The 13860-nt window shown below is 39.0% G+C and overlaps 1 protein-coding gene across 1 annotated transcript in view; it reads right to left on the bottom strand.

Moving 5' to 3' along the window:
* The window catches only part of skor2 (SKI family transcriptional corepressor 2), a 104550-nt gene that overhangs the window by 88844 nt on the left and 1846 nt on the right, over positions 1 to 13860 (bottom strand). Inside the window, exon 2 of the mRNA XM_026174219.1 lies at positions 7488 to 7536. The gene's annotated coding sequence lies outside the window, so the exon portion shown is untranslated. The remainder of the gene's footprint in view (positions 1 to 7487; positions 7537 to 13860) is intronic.

Here is a 13860-nt window from a genome sequence, read left to right as displayed (position 1 = left end):
CCAAAAAAGACACGCACATACACACATAAAAGTAAGAATGTATTAAAGTGCATCTGAAATCAAACACATTAACAGAAGACTGAAGGCAAGACAGAAGGATATCTAGAAAAAAACAGTGGTTCAGCAGATAGTCAATATTTTTCAGAAGTGTTCATAATCACATAAGGAATATTGTAAATGGGGTCTCAGAATACTTCCCAGTGCGATTTGCTTTATGTGAAATCACCTGAAACAGGAGTATTGATTGTCAATGCCATTCAGCATCTTATTACTGTCACAATGATATTGTCAAATAAAAAAAACATACAAAATCTGGAGTTGTGTGCACATGATTACCTACACAATATTGCCTAAAGTATTCACTTGTCTGCCTTCACACTCATATGAATTTGAGTGACATCACATTCTTAATCCATAGGATTTAATATGATGTTTGTGGCCATAATAGCTTCAACTCTTCTGGGAAGGCTTTCCACAAGGTTTAGGAGTCAAGGAGGTTTACAGTAGGAGTGTGCATTTGTGAGGTCAGACACTGATGTTGGATGAGCAGCCCTGGCTCGCAGCTGCTATAATTCATCCGAAAGGTGGTCTGCTGGGTTGATGTCAGGACTCTATACAGGCCAGTCAAGTTCTTCCACACCAAACTTGCTCATTCATGTCTTTATGGAGCTTGCTTTGTGCACTGGTGCACAGTCATGTTGGAAAGGGGGCTGTTCCCAAACAAGCATCAAACTGTTCAAAATGCTAAATTGCATATTTATTTGAAGATGTATTTTTAATTATTTTATTATTTATTTATTATTTGTGTGTGTGTGTGTGTGTGTGTGTGTGTGTGTGTGTGTGTATAAGTACGCGCCGCGCACGCGTGTGTGTGTGTGTGTGTGTGTGTAACATACAGATAAAATAAAGTCAGTTTTCCATGCATGTCACAATTATTGTGTTAATCATCACTTGGCTGCAGGTAAACACAGCTACAATAGTTAGGTTACTTCTAGCTGTTTTTAAACAAGCACAGGCAACCTATTCTTATCCTGGCATGTCCAAAGTTTCGCTTGAATTCACAAGGGCCCCATACCAACACAACGTCCAAGACACTGTGTGTGCAGGACATCTTTTAATGTGCGTGTTGTGTCATCAAAGCAGGTGGAAACAGTGTGTAATTAACATGTCATAATCAATGTGGGGGAGTTTGACACCTTGTAATCACTGCACTGAGGAACCCTAGCCCCAGGACATACACGTGCACACACACACATACACACCAATGGAGAAAGACACTTTCAGCCCGTCCACACAAGAACAAACAGCCAAACAAAGACACACACATGCACGCACACAAACACGGCAGCCTTCACAAACATTCATGCACACGCACCTGCATGCTCAGCTGCTCAGGCTTGAATACACACTGGAAACACACACAAATTCACACACAGAGGGCCTGTTTAATATCATTTACATAATGAGAGAGCAGCCACAGTAATAGCTTTTCCTTTCTCTTATTATCATAATTTCACCCTGGGCACTAAATGACAGAAAAGGAGAAAGAAAGAGAGAAAACACAGTAGAAGTGTCTTGTCCTTGTTATCATGAAACAATTCTCCCTCAAAGTCAAGGCCAGTTATCCCTTCTAGCCTCTGTTTCTGCCCCTGTTCCTTTCGTGCTGTTCTTCATGTGCCTAATTTCTTTTATATTCTTATGTCTACATATATAAGATTGTATTTTTTAAAATACATAATGCTCTGAATGACAGTAAAGTAGCTATGCTATTCTATTCAGTCCTATTTTTTTCTTCTATTTTAACATTTTGCTTTTTTGAGCATTTGCTTTAATTGCTAATAATCAAGCTATTCAGATTCGGATACTCGTAAATACTATATATTTAACTGTGTGTTTCTGATTAGCTAAAAAATATGCTGATAATAACCTTTTATTTTGGACATATAAAAACAAAGCAATACATACACATACACACACACGCTCAAGCACATCTCAGTGACCACTCAATCATTGAATGGAGTAGGAAGACATCTATCTATAAGACAGTGTAACAAATCAAACCGTTTTAGTATTATTATGCACTTCCAGTTGCAGTGTAATTAAGGTACATCATTTATGTAATAACAGTTAATAAAATAGTTAATAGTTAAAAAGTTTGAATCTCTTACAAACTGATATTAAAGCAGCTGTTGTAAACGGTTGTAAATTGTAGGGTTTTTTTAAATACAGGATTCATGTGAGTCAAAAAAAAAGGGGTTTTTTGCTTTTGTTTTTTCCAACTGTGGAAATTCTGTTCATTTGGCTTTAGGGCTGTTTTTATGTTTCTTAAGCAATTGCACACCATAAAACCACAATTTCAAAATGCAAGTACATCTTTAAAATCAATGTGGAAATGTCTGTGAACATCTATAAAGAGGAAAGTGGGTTCATGTTCTACTGAAATCTAAAGAGTAAAAGACATATCGGACTCCTGTGTCTCAGTGTGCCTGCAGAATGTCATTGATTTCGAACAAAAATAAGATAAAAAAGACCGTGTTTCATCCATAAAAGAGGGATCAAGTGTTGGAGGCAGAAAGAAAGAAAAGCAGAGGCAAGAAGTGGATGCACTGGTATGTTTTAATTGCTTCTCTCTTTTTGTTTTTTAACAGCATTTTCTTCTCTTCCTTATCAATCTCCTTGTCTTTTCCTACCTTCCACTATGACTTTCTCTCTTTACCTGCCTTCCTTTTCTTCCTTTGTCCAGTTTTTCCTGCCTCTTCCTCATCCACTATCTTTTCCTCCAAGTTTTCTTTTTACACTGATGCCACTAATACCTTCCCTTTACTCTCCACTTGTCTCTCTCTAGCTTCTCTTCTTTCCTTACATGGTCCCATCCTTTCACTTCTCCTCTTCTTTCCCTCTTCTCCTCCTCAGTATCGACAGAGGAGGTATGCATTTTGCTAAAACACTGGCTGATGAATCATTGATGTTGGTGTTGAGGTTTCAGTGGCTCGGGGGCAGCCGGATGTAAATAAGTGAGGACTAGGCATGGAGTATAGCTAGCTGATATTCAGCCCTCGATCTGAAACATTGATGAGATATGCATGGGAGTGTGTCTATGTGTGTGTCTGTGTGTGTGTGTGCGCACTCTGGACCTTCTTTGAATGCTATTTAAGAAGGCCAGATATGACAGTTGTTTACAATTTGGTCCAGACACTGAAGAAGTAAGGAAGGAGCATGGGGATAGAGAGGATGACAGATGGATGTGGGTAAGGAGGAAGAGGGATGCAAGGATGTAAGGGAGGTAGAAAGAAAAAAAAATGAAAAGAAAGGAGATGAAGAGGGGGAGTTAATGATGATGTTACTTGTATAAGTAATGAATATTAGATTACATAGAGTACAAAAACATGAATCAGGCAGACATGTCATGATGACTGGCATCCTCTCCGACATGGATCAAAAAAGGGGCCGTGCCCCCATATTTCCCACTTTAGGCACTCCCCCTCAAGATTGAAGAGTGCAAGTATAACTATTAGAAAGAAAGTGAATACCTTCTGTCAGTCTGCATAGAACTTCACAGGAATTTGAAGACAGGCATCAACCTAAACTAGCAGTAAGTCTTCATTCAAATCTGCTTAGCAAGAATGCTGTGATTGCATAAAACATAATGGCACTAGATAAGACTTAACTGTGGAAATAGTTACGCTTGTTGAGTAAGCAATGTGACTCTCATTTGATCTTTCCCAGCAAAAGTCAAAAGTTTTGATTTTGATTACAGTAACTTTCACTTTTATGGCATGTTTTCTTATTTTCTATATAGATCCTGATTGGACTGAATTTTCCTATGTTTTAAAGTTCACATATATCCATAAACATTGTTGTTTGTTTTTAAACTGCCGCCAGCTTTTGGGGAAATTGGCTATAAGGCCCCCCCAAATATGCAAAATTTATTTGTGATGGGATAACATAAGTTAGGATACTTGCCAACTTGCTGATGTTAGCACACAGTACACATCACTCAAAATTGTTTGGACCACAGATATGTTTTCATATTTTGTGTCAACTACACCAATGAAAAGTTAACAAAAGACACACACACACACACACACACACACACACACATCTATGTAAAATACAAAGTATTATTCATATAATCGCTTACCTAACAGAGTTACCACTTTTATAATCAAATCCATGATAGTTTGGTGGAAGCCATAAGTAGAGGCTATCAGTACACTGGAAAGATTTAACCTTTTCTCATATTTGTGGGAGACTATGCTGAGTAATGGATGGTGTTTCTGAGAAATACCAGTGGCTGTATTGATGTACTGTATCACATTTATAGCAGCACAGTGGTGCAATGGTTATCATTGTTGCCTAACAGAATGAAGCTTCTAGATTTGACTCTACAGCCGGGTGGGTACCGTCAGTTTGGGGTTTTTGCATGTTCTCCCTCCTTACGTGGGTTCTCTCTGGACACTCCCACAGTCTGAAAACATTTATGTTAGGTTGATTAATGAAATGTTTAGACAGGCTTTCAGCATCCTACAGGAAAACACCTTCTGTTTTGTTTGAAACTGCAATTTCTCCGTTAAAGGAAGAGAAAAAAAGATTTAAGAATCCTTGAAAATTGTCCTTAAATGTGATGGATTTCCTAATCTATCTATTAGCTCCCAAAAAGTCATGCACACACACACGCGCTCGCGCTCGCACACACACACACACACACACACACACACACCTATCGCAGCCAATCACCATTCCACACCTTCACTTAAAGCACTTTTCGGGCCTCTTAGTGCCTCCCTCCCTGTACTGAGCACCATTAATACAGTCACTTAGTCCACTAATACATCAGCGTGGTCAGTGCTGTTACATTATGCATCGTTTGGGGTCAGCGCACAGTGAACTGTACTGGTCTTGACTCTAACCACACATTGTAAAGGCATTATCCATTTCCCACAGAAAACAACACTGACAATGTGATGAGTGATTTAAGAAGACATGCACTGATGTGCCAGCAAATACTCTACACATATATACATTCATACTCAAAGTTTTATGTCCGTATGCTACATGTACGCTACAGAAAGGTATTATTATAAAGAGAAAAAGAGCTTTGATTAATAAAATTAAATAAGAAGGTACTGTACAGCCATTTGCAACAATGATACAGGCAATCACACCTTAAAGAGCCAAATTAGCTATCTCAATCAAGTCAGCATAGTTATGAGTCAGATAATAGTTCCAACATTCACAGGACATGCCACAGGCCTGCAGACTTTTATATCACCTCACAAATGCACTGAAACAAAAACAAAAAAATCTGTTATCTGAGGAAATAGACAGACTATTTACTGCTTATCAAACTATTCTGCATTTTGGCTGAGCAAACATGAATTAAAAAATAAGTTTAAAAAAAACCCAAACAAACATCAAAAATGGCAATGAAAGGAGGACTGGCAGGAAAGGTTTATTGTACAATGTAACAGTTATAAAATAATGGCACCATAACTGTTGAGATTGTTATAAGTCTTGCAGTTACAGTGCTGGTTGCAAAATATCCCCAGGAAAAACGTAAGCCCCAACTGTAACCAAATCAAGAAGACAGATGCTGCTTTTGTCTGCTTATTTATTCGCAAAGAGTCACCAGAGCAGGTACATGCTTGATTTCACTGAACGTTTTTATATACCACAGACTCTTTGTGACACATCTGTCAATGGGATTTGTGCCTCATTCCAGGATCAAGCTGAGGATCTTTTGCTTGTTAGACAAATGTGTAAACCACTACGCTACCATCAGGACCGTTACATTTGTGTTCCTCAATAACTATGCACACTTCTTCTGGTAGCTAAAATGGCAGATGGTGGAACAACTAGAATGACTGTGGAAACGCTAACTTGCATGCTTAAGCAGGGAGAAGAGATAGTTTTCCACAACAGCTAGTCTGTATTGGATTTGAACATATAGAGCAGTTATTTTCCATTCCACATGCACCCATAAACATGAAATCCATTCTGCTTATTTCTCGTAACTTGAGGCTGGACCATTTCCCAAAATGCTTCTCGAGAAATCACACACGCAGTAACAACTCTGATTCCTTTCCTGTTTGTCTCCTATTTTAATTCCATAATAAAAAAAAAACAACCCACAGGATTACGCTTGAAATAACACCTCACAAATGCACAGCACTTCCAACTTAGCATGAGTAAACTCTAAATTTTTAATTTTTACGGTACAAATGAAATCACTGGTGGGGACTATTCTCCTAGCACAGAAACAAATGCACATGAATACATGCATAAACACACACACATCCAAACACAAGTGCAGCTCTTAACCACACAGTAAAACCCCCATTATCTTTTAACCACAGAAAACAACAGCGCCTTAAGGTTAAAAAACCAAACTCTCTGAAGCCCATTAGCTATTCACCGCAGGGCAGAGCACTTTAGACTGGTGGTGTATACAGTTAACCACAGTATCTGAAGCACATTACCTACTTACCACAGCTCGTGTGTACTTGTATATGTGAATGCTTGTGTGTCTCTTGTGCAGTATGTACACCAGGCTCAGGTTAGCTTATGTGTATGCGCATTTTAACATTTGTGAGTTACTGAGCATGTGAGCATATCTTATCATTTCCTGGCTGTTTGTCTGTGTGTACACATGTAACACGACACTTTAATGAAAGGAAGAGAAAGACAAGGGTGGAAGAGACAACGGCAAAATGGGAAGAAAGATGACAGAGAAGAATATTGAACGACATAAGTCGCAAAAAATTCAAGCTATAGGGGGACACAAAAAGCAAGACATGTGGACATCGATAATGCCAAGCCACAAAGACACTTTGCATACAGCAATGTAGAAAGAAAAACAGAAAAAAAAGAAAAAGTTGCTTCTGAAACCTGCTTAAGAAAGCAAAATTAAGGACATTTTTAAGAAAAAAGCAGGGAAAAAGAAGGAAGAAGACAAAGAGAGAAAGAGAGAAGCGCAAGAGTGACTTAACTGTGAAATTCAGAGAGAGAAACTGCGATGAGGAGGCAGCAGTACATCTTGATCAACAGATGACTGATCATATCAGTGCTGGCCATCTTTCACCAGCCGCCGTTTGACGACATAACATGACCCCCTGTACACACACATGCACACAGCTGCGCGCACACACAAGCGAACACGAGCACACTCCCACATACACGCACATCCATTTCCCCCGACATACCCTGAGGCAGGAGCATCAATAACGAATGGCCTGGCCAGGGGCTTCCACTCACTCTCACTCACACACACACACACACACACACACACGCACTCATTCATTCACACATGCACACAAGCATGTGCACAAATATACCCCCATATGTGTCTCTCTTTCACATATTCATGCATTCATTCAAACACACATGATGGTCAGGCTAGAGGAGAACAACAGAGGAATAAATTGGACACACAGACACACACATTAACCCCACAATATGGTTCTGTGCCCTCAGGCCTAAGGTCTTACCCCCTACTCAGGACCCTGTGTCCTCCTGATGCCCTCCTGCAGCTCCTCTCTGTGTGGTTATAGGCAAAAAGAAGAAGAAATGAGAGATTATTAATAAACTGTGAATACTGCTAGACCTAGAAACATACATTTGAAGTGAACAAATGATGTGTGGAAAACAGTAAAAGCCAGCAAGGGTAACACAAGAAGGGATAAAGAGGAATTAGAAAGTAAGAAATTCACAAAAAAAAAGTGACTCAAACAATTCATGAACTAAAAATGAACAATTCCAGTCTATCAGTACTGTTTCAACTGTAAGTGTAAATATTTCATTCCTTTAAGATGCCTCACATCACCCAGAGAATGGCTAAGAATGTATTTATTTAGGTTATTTATGCTATAAAGCACAACAAAAATCAAAGTCATGGAGATTTCTATAAGGTGGAGTTCATTTCCCCCTCCACAGTGTAGTTTTGACAATAATAATAAAGTTCAGCTTTAACTAACAGAATTTAGTTCAGACAATTTCTAGTTAATACTGAATTTCAATCAGTGTTGAAAACTGAACTGAAGATGGACTGTGAGGTAAGAGCAGAAAGGGGTTTTAAAAAGACAAAGAAGGTTAATAAAAGGTGGTTGGGTGGTGGAAAGATGGTGGTGTTGTGTCTCCAGTCTCATGGCTGACATCTCCTAAGTGTAATGGGAGTGTACTTTAACACCTGAGTCCACCAAAAGCAAGCGCACACATTTTCATATGAGATCCTTCACTTTCCATTCAGTCTTTCATCTTATATTCATCTTATATTATAGTATTTCTGTTTCTTTTGTTTGGCTCTCCTTTTTTCTTTTCTTCTGACTTTATTAAACAAACACACCTGGTGTCTAGCTACTTGAGGCCACACTCTGTTCACTCATCAAACACAAGAGCAGTACTAGATTAATTCTTCAAAGTACATATCCAATCTCTGTCTTCTTACCATGGTGGATGTCTCAGTCTTAAGACTTAGTCCAAGCCCACTTCAGTGGCATTGTAGTTACAAATACTAAAGTCCAGAATGATGGCTGAAGGGCTGTCCACAAATGGTCCAATCAATCGTAAATTTAGCTTATAAAAAAAAACCCAAAAAATCATTTCAGGAGAGGAAATATTTTTTTATCTAAGGAGGACTCAAACTATGGTTTACTGCATATAATTAAAACACTCTAAAGTACTCTGGACTCTAAGTACTGTCCAGAAGTCTTAAGTAACCCCTCATTTATTTATATTTCTTTATACTGGACAAGTGGACTTCAACAGCAGACGAACAGTATCCAAAAGTCACGTCCTTAAGAAACAGGAAAAAAATCCAGCAAAGACCTGAACAAGCTCTAAGAGATTCATCTGCCCCTTTAGTTGATCCAATTACCAAAGCCTCATCAGAAATGGTCTCAGTGGAAGAGTGGCTGTCAAGATGCTATTCTTAAAGAAGAAAAACAGAGAGAAAAGTCTGAGTTATGCCAGATTACACAATAAGTGGTCTGAAAATCAGCGGGAACAGGCTTTTGATGAGGGCATGATGAATTCAAATGTGAAATTTCTTGTCCCCTGGTCCCACATTTTGAAACAACACCCTGTATTTTGACTGGTTCTGTTGGACATGCACTTTTCAAAACTTCAAAACTACTCCAATGAATACAATCGGTGTCTTTCTTTTATACTCAGACTGTTATCCTGTGTAAGGCCATAGTTATCCTGGAAAGTTACAAATCAAACATGCATCTAAACTTACAATTAAAGATTAAAAACTGCCTAAATTAGCTTGGAGAATTGTTATTTTTACAAGAAAGCTTGCCCCAGACTTCAGACTGTGTTGAAGAATTAAGGCGGTCAGACGAAATATTGACTTTCAAGTTTGTTAGAATTGTTCAGACTCTATTCTATTCTATTTACATTTATCTTTTTAGATGTTTCAAAAAAACACCTATTTCTAATTTTGCTAGCAAAATATAAAGGAAAAGGCTGAAGAGTTTTGCATTGTACTGCATTTCTAATTCAAGTTCAAATGCACCTATTTAACTTACTAGAGGCAATGTAAGCTGTGAGTTAGACACGAGGATCTGCAACCTATAGTCTAAGCTGATGTTTCATTATCACAAATACTGTTTTGTCAAGCATTGTAAATAAAAGAGCAGAACGTGACATATTGTACAGACAAAACCTCCCCTGTGACACAGGTAGTCAATTATCTCAGAACATAAATGTACCTGAAAGTTGACACTTTAGCGATTTGCTAAATATCAAAACCACTGTGCAGTCAAGTGTAGAGGCAATCGTTATTTGTGTAGGTTGACCCTGCACCTCAAAAGCCGACCATGTGGCATTTAGTGCTGATACACAAACACAGCTGATCTGCAGCAATAGCAGTCCAGCCTCCTATGGGAAGTGTGGCCTATCCCTGACTATTTAATGACAGAGGGGGAAAAATCGCTGCACATAAAGCTGTCTTTGCTTCTTAATTGCACTCTTTAGTTATTCCAGTTAATGTTAAATACTGACAGAAAGGGTTTAGAGACACATTAACACACACACGCAGATTAACACTTACACACCTTAAGGTTGTGGGTGAACTATACATGACACATACACACACAAAAAGAGAAAAAAAATGCTTTAGGTGAGCCACCGAAAACACACTGAGGATAATTATTACATTCATATGCAAACGTCTGCAGTGCCTGCCTGGCAGCCTGTGTTTCTTAAAGTGTGTGCTTTTCTTATTTAATTAATTAAAACAATTGTCAATGAACTTTAAATTAGTCCAGCATAAAATAATCATTTCCAGTGTGTGTGTGCGTGTGTGTGTGTGTGTGTGTTAATAATTAGCAGGCAGTAAAGCGGCTGTGTTAATTGCATTTAGGATCCTGCCTGGGGAGAGAGAGGGGAAGGAGTGAGCAAGAGAGAGAGACACACAAAATGAGGGAAAGAGAGGAAGAGAAACAGCAAGCGAGAGCGCGCATGCAAGAGAGAGAGAAAAGGACCGTCTCTCATCTCTTGTTCCTGAAATAGAGAATTCCCATGTATTTTGAGATATAAAATGGAGCATGGAGCCCCCAGGAGCAGGAAAACACACATATACCGTCCATCTCACACACACTTTTTTTTTTTTATTCACTCACACCCTCATACATACACAGCCCCTGGGAGCATAGCGCTAACCTTAATTAGCCTAACACTGTGGTGAAATTGATTGAAATGCAGAACATCAATTATTAAGCCTAACTGTTTTCATAACCCCACACACACCCCGCCATGTAGCACATGTAGGGGGAGGCGGAGAATATTAGGAAGGTGGAGAGTTTGTGTGTTTGTGCGAGCACAGACACGTGCGTGTTTGTTTGTGCGCACGGCCTTCAGTAGCTCGTTGCTTTAAAAAGTAATGTGAGATGATGTGAAAATACACAGTGTACACAGCTGCACACTTAATACACAGAATTAACAGACAAACATGCATAATATGATCTGCTTCGCAACAAACAGGGAATAATATTAGCTGATATTATTGCACACAATGTATTGATATTGGGAGGAAAGACAAATAAGAGAAAAAGGTTGAAGATCAGCGAAGGAGACAAAAGCAGCTTACAGGCCACATTCAGAACTGCAAAAGTGACAGTAAAAAAATCGTTAAACTAAACAAAGAACAACTAGTGCTTTAATTTTATTTATTCAACCAACGTGAAAAGGTTAGAAGGGACAGAATGTCTTCTCCCCCTCCGCTCAAACAGCCTCCATCATTGTAAAAACAACCCCACAAACAGCTCATTTACAGGTGCTGCTGTATGCTGACAGGTTTGCCTGTGGTGGGAGAGCAAGACCTCGCGCTCACAGGGCACTAAATTTATCATTATGCAATTTTTTAAGGAAAAGTGGCTGTGAAGATATGAAGACTTGCTAATTCTTTAAGATGGCAAGAATGAGGTGAAATGAAGCGTCATGATCACTGCTGTGCAGGAAAGGAATGGTTGAGATGGTGTGTGTTTCAGCGCCTTAAAAAATCACCTAAAAATTAATTATAATTTCAAAATCTGAAGCCAAATACCCATCCCCAAAAACATTTATATGCATAGTTGAATATCTGTGCACAGCACTAAATTTCATTTTTCCAATTTGTACCATTAAGCAGTTGTATGAGAAGAAGCAATCGGCCTGTGCTGTCATTCTCACCGGACATTTCAACCTGAAGAACCATCTAACACCAGCTACACTTGTATTTTAAAGAAAGCGTAGAAGAACAACCTTGAAAGTATATTTAGATTTTACAAGAGATATTCAGTGTTCCCAGCTAAGTGTAATATTTCCCATCCACATAATGAGCGGATCTTAATTACAAATAACCCACCATACAATCTCATGTAAAAATTCCCCCTTAATGACCATTTCTGTTACAGAGTAACCTTTTGAACTCGGTTGAGGTGATGATATAACGACGTCACAAACACTCTTAGAGCTCATAACAGCTCATAATTGGAGGGATCGTTTTGGGGTTAAAGCAGAACTCACCAATAAGAATGACAAACACATTTGAATAGAGTTCTTGAGTTGATTCCTTTCATATAGAAAGACTATTTCAAGGGTAACTTTGCCACCAGTTTCATCCATATTGAAGACAAGTGCGTTCTAGGTGCTTTGCTGTCTATGATTCGTCTATTTCTGATAGTAAATCAGTTAAATGGAAATTGAAGGATAGCTGATTGTTAAGTAAGCAAGACGGTCAATAGAATATCAGGTTAAGCAGCATGTTCAATGCTACAGGAATGCAGTGGAGAGACTTTTTTTTTCTTTGTTTAAGTGAAACAAGTCATTTAATATGATTAATTACTGTCAATATCGTGTTATTCCTCCAGCAGAGAATGTATCCTTGCAATCTTTTTGCACAATTACACCTGTGGTGACAATGTATTACACATTTATGGGGCAAATAGGCAGCAGAAAGTATGGCTTTTGCTTCCGTTTTGGGACTTTTATATGTGAACAGATTACAGATATATAATTGTCACTCATTCCTTATTGTACATATTCATGAGAATAATTGTAACTGTTGATAATATGTGAAATTCTGTGGGTGGACATAGGAATGCACTTTCATTTGGGAAATTAAGTTGTGCATTCCCCCACATTAAAATGTTGTTCATATTCAGATGTAAGATCTGATATTTTTTTTAGAACCATAAAGAAACAGGGAAAAAAAGTCGTGTCAGTCTCCCCTAAAAAACCTTGACCAAAGGAGGTCTACCGCCTGCCACGCTGCACTCATTTCTTCATGTGACCACACCATGCCCCATCCCCAAACTTGATGACTCCCTGACCTCCAGCATATCTTTGTCCCAGCGCTGCCACGACCCACTGAGTCAGTGGAAAACTCATTTAGGCCTAATTACATGGACTAGCCGTCTACACCCCCTTACTTTCTTTCCCCTCTTCGGTGAAAGAAAGTAAGAGAGGGGTAGATGGCTCTTTTCTTCTTTGCTCTCTCGCTGTCCTTTTCTCTTTGCTCTCTCGTTTCTTCTCTCATCGTGCTCCAGTTACCAGGTCAGAGTAGCCCTCTGCTACCAGCCAGCCAAAACACACACATGCATGGACACACACAGGCACACAGGATATCCAACACTCTAGTGTGGCCAAGAGGCCACAGGTAAGCAGGTACAAAGGCTTTTAGATGGTTCATTGTTATTTCCTTGGGGTCAGCCATAGGTTAGGGCCCAGTCTTAATTAGTTAACATAACTTATACATGATCAACCTTCTTCGGGTCCTATGGTGCCCAAATACACACAAAGTGCCTTTCTAAGATGTAAAGCCAAGAAGTAAGAAGGGTTCATCTACACATGTATCGACTGTTCCCAAGGAACCATCCACTTAACCCTGTCCAGGAAAGACACACATCATTCGTGTACACACACACACACACACAAACACACACACACACACACACATGGTTGGATCAAGCAGCACGTATAAGGTTTAGATTCAAGGGGTCAGGTAAGTGAAATGTAAGGAACCCATGAAAGGAATCTTACACTGGGACGTCAAATGGCACAAACACAACGTCAGAAACAAAAAGTCATATTAATGATAGATGTCAGTCTGGGGTCAGCACACAGGTTGTATGTCAGGACCTACCCTGCAACATCACCAGGTATTAAAAAATACCTGACAGAGAGAGTTAAAGGTATTCTTAAAAATCCTCCCGCCTGTGTCAGGTTTTTGTTTTTTTTTTGCCTTAGATGCATAGACATAAACAAAGACAGAGACATGGACAGCAATAGATAAACAAATTACAAGACAGCTATTTATAGCTGTGCTGAAATGTATGATGAGGAGTCAAGCTAATAAGTCCAGCTGAGAGAGACCCTTGT

Source organism: Astatotilapia calliptera, chromosome 7 (genome assembly GCF_900246225.1).
Source record: "Astatotilapia calliptera chromosome 7, fAstCal1.2, whole genome shotgun sequence".
Lineage (NCBI taxonomy): Eukaryota > Metazoa > Chordata > Actinopteri > Cichliformes > Cichlidae > Astatotilapia > Astatotilapia calliptera.
The sequence above is the reverse complement of the archived record's forward strand: the minus strand, read 5'-3'. Positions and strand labels throughout refer to the sequence as shown.